This window comes from Cornus florida, unplaced genomic scaffold (assembly GCF_030987335.1).
Source record: "Cornus florida cultivar Cherokee Brave unplaced genomic scaffold, ASM3098733v1 CherokeeBrave_3.0.0_Hap2_Chr05, whole genome shotgun sequence".
Taxonomy (NCBI): Eukaryota; Viridiplantae; Streptophyta; class Magnoliopsida; order Cornales; family Cornaceae; genus Cornus; species Cornus florida.
The window spans coordinates 24,862,312-24,884,669 of NW_026775575.1; the positions used below are offsets into that span (position 1 = coordinate 24,862,312).

General features: G+C 35.5%; 1 long non-coding RNA gene across 2 annotated transcripts; it reads left to right on the forward strand.

Annotated features, from left to right (window-relative positions):
• The first annotated feature begins 11,441 nt into the window (after positions 1–11,441).
• LOC132306206 (uncharacterized) lies at positions 11,442–21,706 on the forward strand. Of its 2 annotated transcripts, XR_009481853.1 has the most exons (3): positions 11,442–11,924; positions 14,526–14,588; positions 21,021–21,706. It is a non-coding gene; the product is annotated as an uncharacterized LOC132306206 (long non-coding RNA). The 2 variants fall into 2 exon arrangements; XR_009481852.1 differs by lacking the exon at positions 21,021–21,706 and having other exon boundaries at positions 14,526–14,791.
• Positions 21,707–22,358: the final 652 nt, after the last annotated feature.

Below are 22,358 nucleotides of genomic sequence, written 5' to 3' on the forward strand. Positions count from 1 at the left end.
CGCACAAACTCTCAACAAAACATGTAATATAACTATAAAATGATCACAGTTCCCTTGAAAATCCTTGTAGCTAATTTTCATATGTTGAACCTCAGTTAACACAGAAAATAACATGAACAAGTTGAATAGCTGCAATGTACTATCTTAAACCATTGTGAAATTATGTCACAAGATGGTAAATAACTATACTACCCATGTGTGATGATATAAGTCATTGTGCACACAATGGTGATCATATAATCCCTTGACAGTTCTGTTACACCAAGTTTTAACATTAAACAGTCAAACATCAATTAGTACTAACTAGGACCAATAATCTCCCCTTTTTGCCTTTAATGAGAAAATCCTCAAAATGAAATAAGAACTGAAAAGTGAAGATTCTGCAACACAAGTATATGAATACCACAGTCACAGACAGTTAAATATAAGCACCAAAACCTTATTAAAGGATAAAAACTATCCTTATTTTAGTCTTAAGCTTATAATTGTTCTTTTGAAATATAGGCACCAAAACCTTATTAAAGGATAAAAACTATCATTATTTTAGTCTTTTTCTCCCCCTTTTTGACATTGAAGGTCAAAAGGTGATAAGTACAAACAATTATAAGCTCAAGAGGGTGGTGGAACAACACTGAGAATGTCTTTAAGGGCTCTAAATCTCTTAGGAAGAATATGTTTGGTCATAATATCTGCAAGTTGATCTTCAGTGGGCAAATAAATATCAATGAGACCTTTTTGAACTTTGTCTCTGAGAAAATGATACTTGATGTCAATGTGCTTGCTCTTCCAATGAAGAATTGGATTCTTAGTAATAACAATGGCACATTGGTTGTCACAATATAGCTTGGGAGGACCTGAGAATTGAAGACCAAGGTTTGGAAGTGTTGTCCTCATCCAGAGTAGTTAAGAACCAGCAATATACTCAGCTTCAGAGGTTTAAAGGGACACTGTATGTTAATTTTTGGTTAGCCAAGACACTATATTGGAGCCAATAAGATAACAACATACTGAAGTACTCTTTCTGTCAGGCAAAGAACCACCCTAATCAGCATCTGAATAGGCTTCAATAGGCAATATGGGAGACACTAAGTAGTGAAGGTTATAAGAAAGTGTTCCTTTGATATATTTAAGGATTCTCTTGGCAGCTTGAAGGTGAGAAGCTCTTGGATTTGCTTTGAAACCTTGCAACTAAGCCGACATAATACATAATATCAGGCTTAGAAGCTATGAGATATAACAAACTCCCAATGATAAACCTATAAAGGGTTGAAGGGACAACTTCTGTTGTACACTCAAGGGTGAGTTTGGTATTAGGGCACAAAGGTGTAGAAACAACCTTACTTTTAGTTATGTGGAATTTCTTGAGTAGCTGAGTAACATACTTCTCTTGAGAAATGAAGATTTATGTAGATGTTTGAAGCATTTGAAGCCCTAAGAAGTATCTAAGAGTCCCTAAAAGAGACATTTCAAACCTTGTCTTCATGAGATTGGAAAATTCTGAGGTTAATGAAGTGTCTGAGCTACAGAATATAATATCATCAATATAAATTTGAAGAATGAAGAATTGATATTGATGAGTTCTAACATATAAAGTGATATCCACATTTCCTTTATGAAAACCTTGTTCAACCAAGAAGCTATGAAGCTTTTCATACCAAGCTCTAGGGGCTTGTTTTAGACTATATAAGGCCTTAATTAGTTTGAACACATGAGAGGAGAGCTGTGGATCTTCAAAACTTTCAGGTTGTTCTAAGTAAACTTCTTCATTAAGTTCACCATTCAAGAAGGTAGACTTCATATCCAATTGATAAACTTTGACTTGTTTATGATAAGCAAAGGATAGGAGTATTATAATGGATTCCATTCTTGCCACATGAGCAAATGTCTCATCATAATGAATAACAGCTTGTTGAGCATACCCTTTGCACACCAACTTTGCCTTGTTTATGATAATAGAACCCTTTTCATTCATCTTGTTTATGAAAATCCACTTAGAACCAATAACATTATTGTTTATAGGTCTTTAAACAAGCTTTCAAGTGTTATTTTTGTGGATTTGATCAAGTTCTTCCTGCATAGCTACTACTAGATCTTTAATCATTCTTGGCTTTAGAGTAGGATTTAGGTTCAATAGAGGACAGCATTGTAAAATGACTGTATTCTTCAGTATATTAAGCCTTCAACTCACACAACTTCTTCCTAGCACTTGTTTGAACTCCAATTTTTGGTGAGCCAATGATGTTTTCAACTTACACGTGCTTCTGCAAAGTTGGATAAGTGGTTTCTTTCTAAATAACAGATTCTGGAAGTTAGGAACTAGCTTCACTTGATCCTTGTATAGAACAAGTTTCTTCAGAGGTATTAACTTGAGGATTTTCATCAAACCTCACATGAATTAACTCAACTACATTTGAGGATCTTAGATTATAGTATCTGTAAGCCTTGCTCATAGTTGAATTGTGATGACCCTGATTTTTAGGCCAGCGTGTCCTGTGATGAACCGTAAGGATAATCCGATAACGGATCCGAATGCGGAAGCAAAAACAGAAAATAAGACTCTAAGAAGTTAAAGTGACCTTCCATGAGGTCATGGAACTCAACAAGAACTGATGCGGAAGCAAAAGATCGAAAATATGACAAATAAGCCCCCAGGGGCAAAATAGTCATTTCTGAAAACTATAGATTCGGGTGCCACCGAGCACACCGCTAGAAGGACAACAAAAAACTAATCAAGATGGACTCAAGAATCGCATGATTCAGAGTCCGGACGAAGGAGAAATGGCATGACGAAGAAAAACAAGCACTTAAGGCAAAAAGGGTAAACTGGTAATTATCCAAGAAGAACCGGGTGTAACCGAGCACACCGTTGGAAAGACAGCGAAAAATTAGTCAAGTTCAAAAAACAATTCACTTGAATCGGAGTCCGGACGAAGGAGAAAAGCCCAAAAGAAGAGTTGACGTCGCGGCGGCCCGGAGAGGGGGCAATGACAGCCCCCATGCACGCCCATGCGCGCGCCTATGCACGCCGCGCACGCGCTGGGTGCACCATGGCTGGCAGCAGCAACCCATAAAGCTGCTGTGGGCTTATTTTCTAGAAAAATCCCGAACAGAGGCTGAATTTGGAGGCCTAGATGAATTTTTTTGCAAAAACACAAAGAACAAAACCCCCCTCAAAATTGAGTTTTCTACGTGACTCACAAGAGAATTAAAAAAAAAACGCAATGTAAAATGCCCAAAATGCCCTCCCAAGAAATCTGGTCCAGAGAGTCGAAAAAGCTGCTATATAGAAAACTGAAAGCTGAACTTCGTAAGCGATTTCCGATGCCAAGACGACATTTTCTGGAAAAACACGGAAAAGAAACCCCCCCTAAAATCATGTTTTCTATTCAACCATGTTGAAAGAAGAAAATAAAACCACCGTGAAAGTCCATAATGTCCCTAGATCAGAATATGCAAAAAAAATGTGAAATGAATTCACAAGAGGCTCAAAACACAAACGATAAGGTTTTACCCGGAAATGACCATGCACGTAAACGTAACTTACCTATTTGGACGTACTACAATGGTCTACGACTTAAAAATACCACCAATACAAAACCCGACCCCCCAACAGGCAAAAAGGCAAAAATGGAACTTGAAATGAAAACTCGGAATCCAAAAATACAAAACGGGATCAAATGACCGTTTGGCCCATGGCCACACTTCATACAAGATTAATAAGACCCTATAAAAGAATGAAAATGGAATTCCCACACCCAATGCAACCATGGTGAAGCAATGACTTGCGATTTTTCAAGATTTTCACAATATTTCATGAAATTAAAAAGTACATAGAACACAATATACATGTCATTGGCCTCCGGCCTCGTCTCATACATATCAATTACATTGAAAGGAGTGTACTTAAGTACACATTACATACATGGAATCAAATATACATATTTTGACATATAAGTCTACAAAATGACATTTCATGCTAACATTTGCATGAAATGGAAATTTGAAAGCTACACGACATCCAAGGAATGCTAGGCTTCACGAACCAAGTCTTCGTACCTGAAATATGCCCCAGTATCGTAGGGGTGAGTAACATAAAGCTACTCGTAGGAGATGAGCATGCATCGACCTAGCATTTTACAAATTTATCACCTTAAGGTGAAACATGTTAAAGTGGCTCATGCCACCTAACGTCTATGTCCAAGTGAGACTCAGGGAGCATCCTAAGCTACCTTAGAGTCTAAGCAACAAGAATCATGATATACATACGTGTATAAAACGAATCATGGTTGGGATAATCCAAAGAACACGACAAAGAAGAATGTTTGAGCATAGATTAACATGAACTGCATTTTCAATACAATTGAACTAGGACTAGAGTAATCCATACAACATGACAAAAGCATATTTGAATACAAGTTAACAAGAATCACATTATCCATGCAATTCAACAACAAAAGAGCATGTTATACAATACAACAAGGTTTAAGTTCTCAAAGCCATCAACTTAGAATCTAAAGCACAAAATAACAGTAGTGGTTCATGCCACCTAACGTCTATGTTATAAAAGAATCAATAGGATCAATCCTAAGCTTTATTAGAACGTCAAAACACGATTTTCAATATCGATGCAATTTAACCAATATTGGAACTTCCAATACAACGCATAAAGTACAATTTCGCAAAGTTAACATCCTGTAACTTAAAATGGAATGACAAATAAGAAACAACAAGTTACAGCATCATCTAGTTATCAACTTGAAAATGAAATGCGAAATCAAACAAAGTGGATACTCGGACGTCACGCCGGATTAGACTGACAACATAGTTACTTTAGGGTTACTAGCCCATAGGTAACCTCCCTATGTGCGCACTAGACTATATATAGAGGGACTATCCCCCATACTAGAACCACGTCCTAGCTATAGTCAAACAACGACATCCCCAAGTTTCCAAAATCAACAAGTTGTGCAACAACGCATATATCAACAGGAATATGCAAGATAATCAACTATCTACCAAGCACAACCAAATTTGGAAACCTATACAATCCATGCTCTAAGTCCACAACTAATATGATGTGATGAATGTCGAATCTTCAGTGTGCGATTCGTTACACGCTATGCATGAATGATGTTAAATACGAAGTGTGCAAATCATTACACAAGGCAATAATATATTCAATAAGAAAAACATATTCTCATGAATACAAACATAACAACTATGTTATCTAATGTTCAAAACATAACCAAATGAATATACAACAAGTCTAAGTCCATGATTTGAATATAGAAACCACTTCTAAAACACAACTAGATCATGGAGCAAATTGATAGAATTAAAACAGATAAACACAATTAAATTCTCTAGATTTCTGATTCAATTTCAATTAACCTCAATTTAATACATGTTAAAGGGCATGGCAAGGTCATCACCTATATTCATTCTAAAACTCAATTAGGTTGTTAGAACAACAAAGTAGAACTTTAATTAAATCATGCTAATTTAAATCCCAATGTTCTAAAACAACTTCTAATAGTCCCAAATTAATATACACTAGTAAACAAGTCATGGCCAATACAAAGATCAAGTTAAAACCTTAATTAAGCTAATGGGACCACGAAATAGATTTTAATTAATTCTTTTAATTAAAATCTCTAGATTTTTCAAACTTAACCAAATGCTCTCAATTTAACATATCTTAGAGAACATGTCAAGGACTAATGTAATATCACATTTCAAGCTTATTTCATGCAAGTTACACCTATGTAAATTAAACTTTCACTAAAGTTAAATATAAAATAAAGGTTGCAATTATCATGCAATTAATCCCAATTTAATACATGTGAACAACCACACCAAAGCTTAATTTTCTAGCATACCACAATTCAATTCCAAGTTATATATCACCATGAGAATAAAATCTTAAACAAGGAAATTAATTAAATGAAAGGTTTCAAAACCACACCGAATATTCTAAATCAAATATATGTGAAGCTATATGGCATGTAGATCAAGAATATCAAATCAGAATTCGAATGGAGTGAATAGTGCACTCGGGGCAAATTAATTAATAATTACTAATTTTCAAAACACCTCCAATTACTTTCAAATTCAACTATGTTGAAGAGCATGCTAAGGCCTAATATAATATGCTAACACATATTAATTTCAAGTTAATTAAGGCCATGTGAATTAATCTTTCACCTAAGATAAATATTAAATAAAATCTTTAATACTTATTCAAATGTTCCAATTTTAATACACGACAATGAGCATATCAAGGGATAATATAAAATCTTGCTACATGTTTAAACCAAGTCATGAGCAACCGAAAAAATTAGATCCCGTACAAGAAAAATAAATAATAAAATCTCTAGATTTTATATTTAATCATGCAAACAAGTAGTATAAGCATCACAAGCATGTTATATAACAAGAATTTAAATCTAGAACATCTCCTACCTCAATTTGAGATGAAAATCCCAAAGGCCCACCAAAATAAAAGTGCTCCGAATTCGACGATACCAAGAGGTTTTGTCGGGGACAACACCATGAACAAGAATCCGCAAGAAGCCCCATGAAAATCACAACTTGACCTCAAAACCAAACTCAAGAAATGGTCAAAACTGAATTCTAATAAGGGGGAAAGGTAGAGCACGGCGAGGGGAACAACAAACGTTAAGGCCGAAAACTTTCCATCAAAGAAAAGTGAACCAAAAGAGGAGAGAGAAGATGGTAGCACCCCTTGGGCTGCCATGGGAGCTCCAGGTCGTGCATGAAGAGGGGAGAAGATGAAAAATGAAATATCTCACCCCCCTTTTATAGAAATCTCAAAAAGTGTCCCGAACGGGCCCCGCCGGGTCTGAAAAAGTAAAATTTGAGAAGACGCACTCAAATGGCAAAACTTTGTGAACAAAAAAGATTCAAAATGATAAAATATGAACAACGGAAGAAACAGCGTCAAAAATTGAGTCTCGAGCAGAAAGTTATGCCCAAAACAAGTTTGCAAAAATTGGGGCCAAAAACCCTGAAACTGGAAAACATCGACCAGGAGGAAATTCCAAGAGTACACAACTTGATGAAATATGAAAATGAATCCCGTACGAGGATCTAGGCTCAAAACAAGACATTTTGTAATAACTTTCATTAATTGCACAATGGCCCCTCCAAAAAGTGAAAACTGCACTTATGGCCCAGAATGAAAATATCTTCCAAAAATATTTTCTTAAAAACCCCTAAAATAAAATATCTTCAAAAGATATTTACGAAAAACACCCCAAGAAAAGAAAATAATTTCAAAGAACTTTGCATCCATGCCCCTATGGACACCGGGATCAACCAGAGTACTTTCTTGCAAAAGTAAAGATACGTATTTCGTGGAAACCACTCAAGATGAAGGCACGTGAAGTCAAAAACCAACTCCAAGCATGAGAAGTGAGGTTATGCCAAAAACTAACAAACGGAGATAAGACAGAATAGGGAAAAGGATGAAATAACGCATAGTGTCGAAAAACGAAAAATGTGAAAATAACTCAGTCCTTAAAGGAAGTTGTCAATCCATGGAAAAGAGTCTCAGGAACCAATTCTGAGCACTCGAGATGACACTAAGCGACGCGAAATAGAGCTCAGAAAAGAAAATTAAACGAAAAAAATTCATTCGTAAAATTTCAGGAAAAAGGAAAGGAAGGCAAATGACCGGGTCGTTACATGAATATCCTAAGAGGATACCTTCATCTGTCTTTGAATCACTTTCCAAGGCTGTCAATGTGATTTAGAATGTAACACTTGTTGCCAAAGACTTTGAAGTAATAGACTGTTGCAGGTCTTCCATGCTAAAGTTCAAAAGGAGTTTTGGTTGAATTATGTCTAAGAAGAACCCTATTGATAATGTAGACAGCTGTGTTTCAGCCCAAAAACCCTTTACAGGTCCCTTTTCAAGTAACATTGTTCTCCTCATTTTTTGAACTGTTCTATTATTTCTTTCCACAACACCATTTTGTTGAGGTGTAGCCACAACTGAGAATTCCTTCTTGATACACTTGACATCACAATAGCTTTCAAACTCCCTCATAGTGAACTCAGTGCCAAAATCTGATCTAAGTCTCTTTATAGTGCATCCTCTTTCATTTTCAACAAGATTCACAAAGTTGGATGAAGTATGTAATAGCCTCAGATTTCTCTTTCAAGAAGTAAATCCATACCATTCTACTGAAATCATCAATGAGAAACATGAAGTACTTGCTTCCACCAATACTTATAGTTTTGGTAGGGCCACAAAGATCAATATGAATCAAATCAAGCGGTCTTAGGTGTTGATTTCTTTGGAGAGGAATGAAACCTTGGTTTGCTTCCCTTATTGGCAGGCTTTGTAAGTGTGATCTTCTTTAAATTTTAGTTCAGGTAAGCCTTTTACAGCTTTTAACTTCACAATCTTTGAGATGTTTATTGAATGAACATGCCTACATCTCTTGTGTCATAGAATAGCTTCATTAAAGGTTGTCAAGTTGCATTGATTTGTTTGAGCTTCTTCAATGATTGTATAGAACTTTCCAGAAGATGTTAGGGCTGAGAAAAGAACTTTATCTGAATTAAGGTCAACCACAACTTATCCTTATAAAAAAATAACCTTCTTTCCACTGTCACATAATTAACTCACATTAAGAAGATTGTGTTTGAGGCCTTCAACAAATAAAACTTCAGTGATCTCAAGTAGTTCTTCAGACTTGTTCACAGTGCCAATGCCTAGAACCTTAGCCTTTTGATTGTCTCCAAAGACTACATTACCAGCATCAAATTTCTTCAAAGATAGAAACTTTGAGCCATCACTAGTCATGTTCCTTGAATTACCACTATCAACATACATTAGCATTGCAAGCCTTAAAGGCTGTGTAAACTAACAAACTTACTGAATTCAGCTTCTTAGGTAACCACGTCATCTTAGTCTTCACAAATGAGCCCTTGTTACTATCTGAGATTAAAGTAAGTCTATTTTCTTCATGTACATCTTAGTAACCTTGAAATTTCTCACGATTGTAGTAACAAAGTCACTTCTGTTGAACCACAGGGTGTGATATGTGTTGTCAAGTATGTTATACTTAGACTTTGTTGGTTTGATAATGGGAAACTTTTCATACACTTCACCAGTTTTGGCCTTTATAAACATAGAATGAGTTTGTTTTATCTTGGTAGCAGTATCACAGATGTATCCAATGCCTGTTTTGCCAATTTGCTTTGTAGTATACTTCCAAATCTCTGCTATTTTTAGTGATCTCTCTTTAAGAGCCTGTGAAAGCTCTTCTCTACACCTTTTGGTAGTCCACACCTTGTTAGATTAAGGCTTCAAAAGACTAAACATAGTCAAAGAGATTAAACACATTGTTGATAGTTTTAGCATGAAGTGTTTTGTAAGTAATTGTTTGGACCTCAGCAGCTCTAAGTTAAGCTTCTTTACATGAGACGTTTGTCGATCACACTTCATAGCAAGTTTTTTCACATTCTTCAAGGATTTCTTCTACTTCAGAACCACTATCTTCTTCCACTTCACCTTGAACTTGAGAGGTTTCAAAAATAGCTATGAACAAACATTCATCTTCTTGGCTTTCTTCTGATTTGTCTTCTTCAGGAGCAATATCCCAATCAGAGATAAGAGCTTTTCTTCTAAATCTTCCTTTGTTGTTAAACCTTTCATTCTTCTTCTGATTTTAACCCTTTGAATTAGGACAGTTGGCTACATAATGACCAAACTTACCACAAATATAAAAGTTTAGGTTTTGTGGTTGTGTCCTCTTCTTGAACTTGAATTTTCTGAACTTCTTAGCCAAGTAAGCTACTTCATCTTCCTCAAAATCATCTTCTTCAGACTTTAGTTCAGATTCTTCAATAACTTCTTTGGCCTTAAGAGCAGTTTATCTTCTGTGTTGAGTAGGGACACCAATTCTCATCTCATAGGCTGTGAGAGAGGTTTAAAGATAATCAATCTTCATCAGTGACATTTTTTATCTTCAAATGGTGACTTTGGCATTGAATCTAGTGGTTAGAGACCTCAAAATCTTCTTACACACTTCAGAATCTTTGATGTCTTCACTAAGAGCCTTCATGTTGTTAACTATTTCATTGATTCTGAATAGGTAATCTGCTATAGCTTCCCTTTTCTCCATCTTACAACTTTCATATTGAACCATTAAAAGTTGTATCTTGTTCTCTTTGATTATATTTTCCCTTCATAAGCAACCTTAAGAGAATCCCACATTTCTTTAGTTGTCTTACAATTTTTTATCCTTGTAAACACCTGTTGCTTGAGAGTACAAAAGAGTACATATTTAATCCTTCCATTATTGGCCAATGCAACTCTATTATTTGCAGAAGGATTAATAGGATTGAGAACAAAAATGCCAAATATAGTGGCATGCCAAACATCATAGGATTGAGACATTAAAAAGGCTTCCATCCTAGTCTTCCAAGAATCATAGTTGGAACCATCAAACGCTGGTGCCTTGTTGGTAACTTAATGTTCTTCCATTGTAAGGATCAACTGCAGGCTTGTTAAAACCTTATAATGTAGACCAAAGCTCTAATACCAATTGTTGGACCAATAAGGGGGTGAATTGGTCAATTTTAAAACATTCTCCAGCTCAGCAAGATCAATGTTGATAAGCAAATACAATAAACACAAAGTATACAAGGAAAACTCTCTCAATAGGGAAAAACCTTATGTGATACCCCATAATTTCAGAAACATAGGTTGATCAAGTCCACACTAAAAAATCAAGGGATATTAAAACAATTAATATTTAATAAGCATAGATTTCAAAAAGAATAAAAATAAATAAATAAACCGCTGAAAGAAAATCTAATATTTTAAAATTCCATTAATAAATTTCCAACTTAAAATCCATATTAAATATTCTCTAAGGTTACAAATTGGGAATCCCGTAACTCAAGGACCCCTTAATCAAAATCCAATGCCCAATAATCCATAAAAAAAAAATACTAAGAATAAATAATAGAATAATGTCTTACTTTGAAATAACCGGAAAGAATAGATAACAAATAACTCTCCAAACTGCGGATTTTTAACCTTCAGACTTGAACTTTAATATATCTCTAATCACAACCATACCGATAGACAATTATCTAATTATCTAAATTACATAGCATTATATTAATGCCTTGGCAACTCCTCCATGCCTTTATGAGTATAGCTTTGTCTACGTTGTCTAAATGACAATCTATTTAAGCCTTGACAACTAATCAATGCCTCCTTAAATATGTTTATATCCACATTTACAAAATAGCAAATCATCTATGCTCTATTGTATATATTATGTTTATATAATTAATAAGACAGTATATTTATGCCTTTGGCAAATCCTCCATGCCACCAAATAAAACATGCATCAATATTAAAATTACATACACTACAAGTAGGCATTATACGCATTCTTTTTCATTTTCTTTTTCTTTTTCTCTTTCTTTCTCCCTCTCATTCTCTCTTCTCTCTCGGCACCAAACCCTAACTCCTCCCTCCCTCCCTCCCGATTCCATCTCCCTCTCAATTCATCTCACTCTTTCCCAATCTCTCACTTTCCATAACCAAACCCAACCCCACCTCTCTTCTCTCCCGCGCGACAAACACCAAAACGGCCTAAGCCACCGTCGACCTCCATTGAAGCCGGCAAAGCTTTTGGCTATTCGGCTAAGCTTGTTCATCTTTAGCTCTATAATCTCTTGGTCTCCATCATAGTCATCATCTCTGACCGATTTAGGCCAATAAGACCTCAATTTCAAGCTCCGACGAGCTCTGAATTTTCCGGCGAACTTCTGGCAAGGTTCCGGTCATCTCCTCCTGCCACGGTTAGGCCGGAAATTCCTCGTTTCATCCTGAATCTCCTCATTTTCATCTCGTCTTCTCATTTGTGCGTCGGGTTAGTGATTTTTCCTTTCCTTTGATTTTATTTTTAATTTTCTTTTTATTTTATTGCATTTTGTTTTATTTAATTAGTTTTATTTTTATTCCTTTTTGTATATAAATGTTTGTTGAAATGAAAAATAGAATATTAAAAAAAAATTGCAAAATCAAAACTTAAAAAAAAAAATTGTTGGAAATAATAATAATAATAATAATAAAAATGAATAGAAAATGGAACCATGGACTGTGGACTTTTGTTAGAAGGAGGATGGGCAAAATTGTAGTGGAATATGGTTTGTAGTATAGAAGGTGAATGGGCAAATTTTAATGTGGATTGTGTGGTATTGTGGGCAGTGTCCCTTGTTGTTGATTGAATGAGATTGATTTGAATGTGAAATTGATCTTAATTGTATATGAATGATTGAAATGCTTGAATTTGTTGTGTTTGAAAATTTTTGGGAAGTCCATTTTTAAAGGGAAACCATGCCGGATTTTCATAAAATTTTTTAACTTTGTTTTTAAAATTCCAAAAGGCATGTTGTTTGTTTTTGAAACTTGAGATGAAACTTGAAAAGAGTTCTTCAAAGTTAAAAGGATGAATTGAATTTTAAAAGAGAAAATTTCCAAGTCTTTGAAAAATAGTTTTGAAATCTCAAGTTGAAAATCAAATGTGTGATTCTTGATTGAATTCATCCCTTGGAAATTTCAATGAATTTGGAAAGATGTTTGTTGATTTAAATTGCAAAATTTCTTGAAATGGCATTACATTTTGAATGTTGTGAGCATAGTCCCGTCTTGTTTCATTTGCTTATTTTTGCTATATGAAATGCATGGATGTGTCTTAAATTGTCTTAATTGATTGAAAGCATGACTTGACTTGAAATTGTACTTTTGAACTTGAATTTGCAAAGTCTTGTCTTAAATGCTCAAAAGTGCTTCAAATGGACTCCTTTGAAAAGTTTAGACTTCCAATTGACTTTTGCTTATGATTCAAGTGCATTGTTTTGGTAAAATGATCTTTAGTGCTAAAATGCTTTGTGATCACACTTGTTGGGTTTCAAATGATTAAAAAGGAAATTTTTGAACATTATTTTCAAAATAAGAAGTCCAGTTGCATGATTCCCTTCTTTTGATGTTCATTCATTGCATGATTCTTATCATGATGCTTTTATACAATGCAATTGAATGTCTTGACTCTAAAATTTTTAAAATTCTAATTTTACCCCAAAAGTGTTGAGAAATTCCAAAGTTGACCAAAATGCCCTTGTTTGAGTTGAAGTTGTTTCATTTGATTTCCATCCATTTGCATTTGCTAAGTGCCTTTGAACTTGTCTGAAAAATGTATTGAATTGCCATTCCAAACCAAACTGTTGAAGTCATATGATTCCTTTGTTGCTCCTCTAACTTCGAACTTGTCAAATGTGTTCCTCTTAGAATAATTGTGTGTACTTTGGGAATAATTGCAACTTGTTGCTTGTATATACACCATTTTGCACACACTTGTATCACATTGACAGTTTTTGAGAGTTTCAGTGCATATTTTGGACATATCTTCTTGGAATTGATCTTTGAATAAGTTTGGGGGTGCGTGGTGGATTTTTGAAGTTTAAAATGCATGATTTGGGTATGATTTTTGTTCTTTGGCCTTAGAATCACTCTTTAAACTGAACTTAAATTTTCAAATGCATTTGACCCGAGTATAAGGATATGTTTGTTTTATCTTGCTAAGTATCTATTTATATGCCATTGTCTTGCTATCATGTACTTCTGATCCATTCTTAAAAGCCAAGTAAGGGCTTATGACCGAGGTTCTTTCCAATCCAGATTTTGACTTCCAGATGGTAAGCTTCTTGTATTTCCAGCTATTGACCATTCTCTACTTTATTTAAGCCTTAGAGGGAGTCACGAGCCATAAATGATCATAGGACTTTGATTCTGTTGCATTGCAGTACAGGATATTTCTTTGTCTGGAGTTGTTGTTATTTGTGCATCATTCAAATATATTCCATCTAGTTACATACCATGTCCAGGATTCTTTCTTGACCTTGTCTGTCATAACATGCCTTGGATTGTAGTGTTTTGTAACTGTGCAATCCACTTAGTCTTTATTACATGAAATGCATGTTTCTTGAGTCCTAGGTTGACATTTACCATGATTATATGCTCCATGTTATCTTGCTTACTCCATTTGATCTTAACTGTTGTACTTGTAGACATTCTTGCTAGGAATTGATACGATGTCATCTTGGAGTCTACTTGTCATGTCATTGCAGCATCCACTTGAGTTTTAGGTTTGTGAATGCACGTTGTATCCTTTATGCATATCACAGCCTATGCTTGACCTGTTGATCATATTTCTGCTCAAAATGTTCCAAATGTGACTTTTCTACACTCTATGTCATCACAACATTGCTGATTGTGTTTTGACCTATCCTATCTAGTTGAAGCATGTTGAATGCTAATTCTGAAGCCTTCTTAATCATTTCTTGCACAAGTATTATCCTATTTATATATTCGATCTCTGTTTCTACTTGATTCAAGCATTCTTTGTGTTTTCTTATCAGTTTTCTACCTTATCCTATACCTGTGCACTGATTTATACTTGTTGCTTTTGCAGATGCAGCGTAGATGAAAAACTCTTGCTAGGAAAAGAGTACAGAGAGCTCCTCCATCTCTAGTGGTAGAGTCTTCTTCTTCATCCTCTTCATTTTCTACATCAGTCTAGTCTGAGCCATCTTCTATGGACGCTGAGCATGATATTATCTGAGAGGTCCTCTGTAATGACCCGGTTTTTTTCCCTCCTTTCTTTTTTTCGGAGATTTCTTTTTTTGTTTTTTCCCTATTTCGTCTTTTTCCCGTTTATCATTTTTTTTTTTTTTTTTTTTGCATAACCTCACTTTTTGTGCTCGGATTTGATATCGGCTTTGCGTGCGTCCACAATGATTGTTTTCTATGACATTTGTATTTTTACTTTTGTAGAAGATACATTCTAGTTGCTTACTTTTTCATAAAGGGCATTGATGCATATTTTCTTGTAAATATTCTTGATTTTTTTGGGGTTTTAGTGTAATTATGAAAAATAATTATTTTTCGTCTTAAGGACCATTTTGTTATTTAATTCGAAAGATATTTTCAAAAAGGACCTTTTTACAATTTCTAAAAAGTGTGACAAGTGTCACACTCTCATGGTGCCACTTGTTGGCATTGGGGTGGAGTAACTTGGAAGCTTAATTTCTTGACACATGGAGGGTGGAGGTTCACCCATTTGTTGGCCTAGGATTGGACCACTTGTTGGCTTAGATGGTTGACAAGTGTAGACTTAGGTTAAGCCTAGGGAGGAGCCTTGGATTTGTGACAAATGTAGGCACCAAAATAAGTCTTGCATTGTGTGTGTGAGAGAGGTAGTGTAAGAACACATAGTGAGTGGAGAATTTCTAAACCTTTCACTTACCATTTTCACTTCTTCCTTATTATTTACACTTGTTCTTCAAAACCCATAACCTAGCCACCATTGGAGAAAAGCTTGGTTAATAGCTTTCTTCTTCATTTTGACCTCATTCCATTCACCCTAGACATTAGACCTTGGAAGACAAAAGTTTCATCTTGCTCTCCTCTTCATTAACCCTAAACTTGTTTTCCATTTTGAGCTTGGTTGCTTGGATTATAGAGATTCAATTCTCTATTGAGGTAGGGGTGGTATATTTTAAGTATTTTAAAATCCTTTGGGGTTTAATATATATTGTGTACATGCTTTTAATATGATAGTTTTGCATATTATAGGAAACCCTCACTTTTGACTTAGGGTTTATTGATATAAGCATGTATGATATGTATATACCTTGTGTAGAAGGATTATATAACCTTGTAGTGTATTAAATTCTAGTATCTTCATATGTGGTAGTGATATAGAACTCTAGTAGAATTATTGATGTTATATGCAAGTCTTGTTAACTTGAATTACTATAAATATTGTGATGATAATTATATACTCTTATTGATTACCATTTGTAATTATTTTTTAAGGTTATTGTTAAAATGTTAAGATTTAGAAGATAAAGCTTATTGTTGAGGCATGATTTAAATTGATAAGTTAGAGATATTGTTTTGTACATTATATTATGTTAAGAACTTGTCATTTATTATGCCATTCTAGACTTGGAACCCTAAGACATGGTTTGTGTGGTTTTAAAATACTTGTGCATGGGAGGTGGTTTACATGCCTCAAATTATGGTATATAAGTTTTGAACTTGATATATTTTGGATTCTCTTGGGACATTGTTACAAGTGACATGGCTAGAGTTTGGCTTTAGTGCGGGAGGTATGAGTTCTCCCCAATTGAGATAGTGCGCACTAGGGTGGTCTTCCCAGCGGGTTAGTTCCCGAAATAACTGTATTAATCTTGGTTTACCTCGAGACGTGATGTCCAAGTTTTCCACTAATTGATTTCGCATTCAATTTCAAGTTGGCAACCAATGTTTAATTGTAACTTGTAATTTTTGCTATTTACGAATTGATGTTGTTAAGTACATTGATATTGTTATTGCATTATTATAGAATTATTTAAGTTAGCTTAAGATGATCCATTAGAACACCTTGAACATAGACGTTAAGAGGAATGCTCCCTTGTATTCGTCTATATTGATCTTGCAATGATATTGAAACTTTATGGTATACGCATATGCTTCTTCCTACGAGTAACTTGATTACTCACTCTAGTGGTTTGGGTTATTTTACGGGTAAAGAGACAATGTTTTTGGATGCTCATCATCCTTAGAGACTCATGAGCCATTTGAAGCATTTTTTGTATAAGGACATGCACTTGTTTAGCATGCTTTTCTTTTGGATGTTATATTTTGATTTACCATGGATGTATGGTAATTTAGAAGCTAAGATGGCTTCCCTCTTGTAATGTGTATCTAAATACATTTGGAAGTATTCATTTTGTATGTTTGACATGAGGCCAAGGGCCATTAACTTGAAAGGTTACAAGTATGCTTTTCTTAAAACTCAAGTATTGCCATTGTAGCTTATTTGTGAGAATTTGAGGCTTAGTATGCCAAAACTTGTAAATGTATTGTAATGAGGCCATAGGCCATTGTAGCACATCTATTTTATCATATTACATACACTTGCATGCTCACTTTGGCAAGCAATACCCTTCTTGATGAAACAAAAACTTATAGTTGCATTATGTTGAGTTTTTACCCTCTTCTGTTCCAGGGGCATTTTGGGTATTTCAAAATGTATTTTTTCATTTTTGCTTGCATAGATGAGTAGAAAACTTGATTTTTTTTTGGGGGGGGAAGGGGGGGGGGGGCATTTTCCAAAAAACGTCATCTTGGCCCTCAAAATTCCAATTTTTGCCCAAAATCCCTTGTTGCCAGTTTTCTTTGTTGAACCTACTGTTTTTGCTTTCTAACTGGTTAGAAGGGGTCTCGTAACCGGTTAGATGAGTATAGGCAGTGTTGTGGTCTTCATTTTAAGCCTCCTAATTTGGTAACCGGTTAGATGACCTAGGGTTGACTATTTTTTACCGTTTTACCCCTGTTTCTTCAGTTAGCTATATCTTTTTCATCCGGACTCCGAATCAAGTGATTCTTAAGTCTAAAGTCATTAATTTTTCGTTGTCTTTCCAATGGTGTACTTGGTAGTACCCACTTTTACCTTGTAAATGACCATTTTTCCCCTAGGTTCCTTTTGTCTGTTTTTGAAGCGTCACTTCTGCAATTGTTTTCCTTTGGGTTCCATGACCTCATTAAGGGTCACATGACCTCATTAAGGGTCACATGACCTCATTAGTGTCTTTGAGATGTATTGTATCTCTAGAGACCATTGTTTCACCTTTTGTTTTCGCATTTCAGATCCGTTATCAAGTCGTCTTTTGGTCATCACTGACGCACCGGGTTTACAAAACTTGGGCCGTCACATCCTCGCTGAGTCTTTCGTCAGTAAGACGCGAGAGACCGAGTACAGATTTGATAGAGATCTATTCTCTACCTTGGACTAGACCAGGTGGTCCTATGATGAGCTTGTGCAGTGGGGAAGTGATGCCAGTATGACACTAGCAGACACAGTCATCTATCCCCGATTAGTTACTCTGTTCTACTAGCACCTTCGGATGGATGAGGATGACCGTCTTCTTCTCTATACCACCATTAACAGCCAGGAAATCGATATTTCTATTTCAACCATAGTTGCTACCAATCGATGCCCCAACACTTCTCCGTAGGCTGATGATTCTTAGGAGCCTCTGTACCCTACAGCTCCACCTTTTCCCACTGAGCTGACCATGGTCACTACATTATCTCCATATGCTGTATTTGAGGGGCACACCTTTGCAAACCGGGTCGAGATTGATTCCCGATATTGGTTCTTTAACTCCGTGTTGCACCTCAATGCATTTCTATCAGGCCATAGCACTCAGCGGTGAGAGGGGATCTTTTAGGCTTTATATTGTTTAGACCAAGGGTATTGGATTTCTATCCTTGCACTGATTTGGGAACTCATGCACAAGTTTTGGAAGAACCTATATCACACACACAGTATTAGAGCAAAGACTTGGCCTTTACCTTTTGGCCACTTGATTACTCACCTGCTACTAGACCAGGGTTATCAGTTTGACCCCGAGGAGATTCTAGAGCCTCATGCAGAGAAAGCGAGGAGAGCATATGAATAGGCGAGGTGGACGAAGATTTTTAATTTTTGCTGTAAGAACAGGGCAAACAGGGATATGAAAAGACTACAGGCGTAACAGCAGCAGCACTGGCAGTCGCAGCAGATGATGCTCCAAAGGATGATACAGCAGATAGATCTCTTCCTAAGCAGAGACGTTACATTACCACTTCATCATCTAACACACAGCCAGATGTCCCTTCTTTATCATAGCAGACTGACCTTTCTCTTGTCCCTCCCACAGGGCTGATAGCGTAGACCGACACTTGTTCCCGATATACCAGCACTGATTCTGGCTACAGATCAGAGGTCACTCAGCTGCACACGGACATCATTACTTTCAGAATTGATATAATCGGGCGGCATGAGGATGTCATGAGGCGGTACGACGATCTGGTGAGGTGATATGATGAGTTGCTGAGGAGACATGATGACTTGCGAGCAAATGTAGTTGTAGTGAGAGGTGAGCTTAGTACATTGCGGACTGACCTTACAGATTCTCTCACTCTCCACAACACCGAGATGTCTGCCATGCTCCAACATATTACGGATATGATGACTCCGGATCCCATTCCATAATCCTACATTTTCTCTCTCTCCTACTTATCTATTTGATACACTGCTGTTATTGAGATATTATTGTTTATTTTAACACTTGCACTGGGTTTTGGATATTTTGGGATATTATTTCTTGCATTGCACTGATACACTGATTTATCGATATCTGATCTTGGATTTATTTGCTATATATAGATCTTTGGGATTTTTTATATCAATTTTAGATATTCTATGCTTTACATTGCTAGGTACCATGCTTGTTGCGCAGTTCTCAGTTTCACCTCTCATTTATATCATTGATGCATATGCTTTGACAGTTGTTAGTGTGACCATTTTCAGACAGGTTTTCAGAATCTAAGTTTGGGGGTACGCCTTCCAAAGCTAAGCTTCCGTTGCCGGGTCCCCTTTGCTTCACCCATTTGGTATACTCTTTCCATTATCTGTTGCTTCTTTACACATTGAGACAATGCACAGATTAAGTTTGGGGGTGTGTTAGTATATTTTATATGTCGCACTTCTTTTTATGCACGTGGTATAATTTGAGAGTTTTAGGCTATGATTTTGATCTTTTGAGAACCATGATACTTAAAATTTAAAAATTGCTTAACTTGAGAGTCCAATACTCCATGTCTGCCTTGTGGATGCTATTTAGGAGTAAATTTTTCGAAAGATTGATATCTTGTTTGTATTTGTGGTCCACATCATCTTGATCTTGTGATTGTTTTAAAATTCACTCTAGGATTCTACACTAGCACAGGTGCACACTAGCATTCATTTATGGGGTACATGCTTTGTTGATTAACAATTCCTTTTCATTGAGTAGCTGGGATTTTAGCCTCATCAAGCATTGAATTTCTCGCGCCAAAAAGTGAAGAGCCCAAACTCTAGGTTAAAAAATAAAAAAAATAAAAAAAAAAGAGCAAGTTTGCAAAAAGCAAATAAAAAAGTGAAGACTTCTTCCAAAGGTGAGAAGTGGGAAATGATTAGATGGAGGTAGTTTTGATTTGTAACCTAGTCGATTTGAGCTTGTAAGTCTTTATGGGTGTTTAAACGCCTAATGCCCTAAAGCCATTTAGTTTGAGAATCATGGACCTAATGCTCGACCTCATGGATCGCTAGAAAGCTTAATAGATCACTACATTGCACCATGCTTCCATCTTTGATCCTTTAGGTTAGTAAAAAAAAAAAATCGAGTGAAAAGAATAAACGCACCTAGTTCAATAAAGCTTTAATAAAAAGGTCAATTCTTTGTTTTGATGATCGGTACTAGATTTGTGTGCTAGTTTGAGGCCGAATGTGATTATTTCTTTAGTTGGCTTAGATAGCAACATATTTGATGCCGGTTCACTTAAAAATGATTCTAGAGTTATTTTGATTTGCATGATCATTATCTTGATGTGTGGAGGATCATATTTGTTTGCTTGGTGTTGAAATTTTGGAAGATTGTTTGGGAATGGTTAAAAAATTGCATACTTGAGGTAGTTTTCTCCTAATGCTTGTATTGTATATTGATTCCTCTCTTGTGAAAAAAAACTCAATGTTTGTGGGTATCATTTCTGGAAACCCTCACGAGACTTCACTCGTCCACTAGGGGTAACCTAGGGGTTTAAAAGGTTTGTTGCATCTGCTAAATGCAATCGTATTCCCTACGAAAGTGGTGTTATCATTTTATTGTTTTCTAGTTCATAGTTACTTAGTTATTTATTTTTATTTTTTTTTCTTCTTGTAGTTCATTGTTAGGGACTAGCAATATCTAAGTTTAGGGGTGTGATAAGTACTCAAATGTGACGCATTTTAGCACTTAAGCTAGGGTATTTTAGTCTATTCATCTATCTCAATTTCATGTCTTAAGTACTTATTTGTGTTATTGCCTATTTCAAGTGAATAAAGTTCAAACAGGCTAACAAGAGCCATTTAGCCCAATTTTGGAGCTAAGGAGCAAAGTTGGAAAGAAGCTAAGAAAATGGTCTCAGAGGAACTTCGATCGATTAAAGGGAATCCCGATCAATCGAAGTTAAGGCGGTGCCAGCTCAGCAAAGTGGATAAGGCCTGGAAGATATTTTAATGCTACGTCACCTTCGATCGATCGAAGTTAAGTGTTTGATTGATCGAAGATCTTCGATTGATCAAACTGCCTGCTGGCAGTGTGCTGTTTAATTCTCGAGTGCGCCGAATTTTACTTAATTTGTGTAGCTACGAATTTTCTATAATCATAGGCTCTATTTCTAACTTGGTGCCTACTCAAAGGGCAAGGTAATGAATTAATTGAACATCTGTCTTGTAATTTAGAGAGAGGTAGATATTTTTATAGTTTTCTCTTTAGAACTAGGGTTTTGGGAAGAAAACAAGGATAAAGATGATGATGCCAACCTCCAAGCTAGCCTTTGAGGGTTCCATGACCACTACAATAAGTGACTAAATCCTTCACTTGGGGCTAGAGATAACCCCTAAGTTTGCTTCCTAGACCTAGTCTTTTGTACATTTTTGGGGATTTTAGTTGTAATAAATGTTTTGACCTTGAATAAATATAGATCTTGTGATTTCTACTTAATTTGTATGGATTAATGCTTTCAATTGATCATTTATTTCTATCCATATGTCTATATATGCTAGAATGAATGTTCATGTGTTTTTCTTTAAACTTAATGAAATTAATGCATGTCTATGTGTATTGATGTTGTTAATCTAGTGATGGTTAAAGCATAGTGCTTAATTGAATACTTTTGTGATTTATTTGATAGTTTACACTTGTTTTTTTTTATGGATTATGCCACATCCTTAGTTTAATTAGTTTAATTTTCATGTCTCTAACCTAGTTGTAGTGTAATTGCTTTAATTTTTTGGATAGGTGGACAATCAATTCTTGTTTCTTGATGTTCCATACTAATAAATGAAAAGAGTATATTTCTCTAGATTTTTGTGTGTATTCTAATTGTGGTTTAATTGAATGGGTTATAGTCTCATTTGATAGGTTATACTTTTCACTAGATTGACTAAACAATCTATGCTTATTTGCCATCCATGCTTAATTTTCAATTAGTGACACACACATACATTTTACAACTTAAATGTCCTTATTAATTTACAATTGCTAGTGTTTGGTGAAGTGAAGCTTAGTGGTGAACTCTAAGCCCCAAGACTTTTCTCTCATTTATTTTCTCTCTAATTTCTAAATTGACAATTGCATTGTTTTAATTGAACCTTAGTTTAATCAAATCC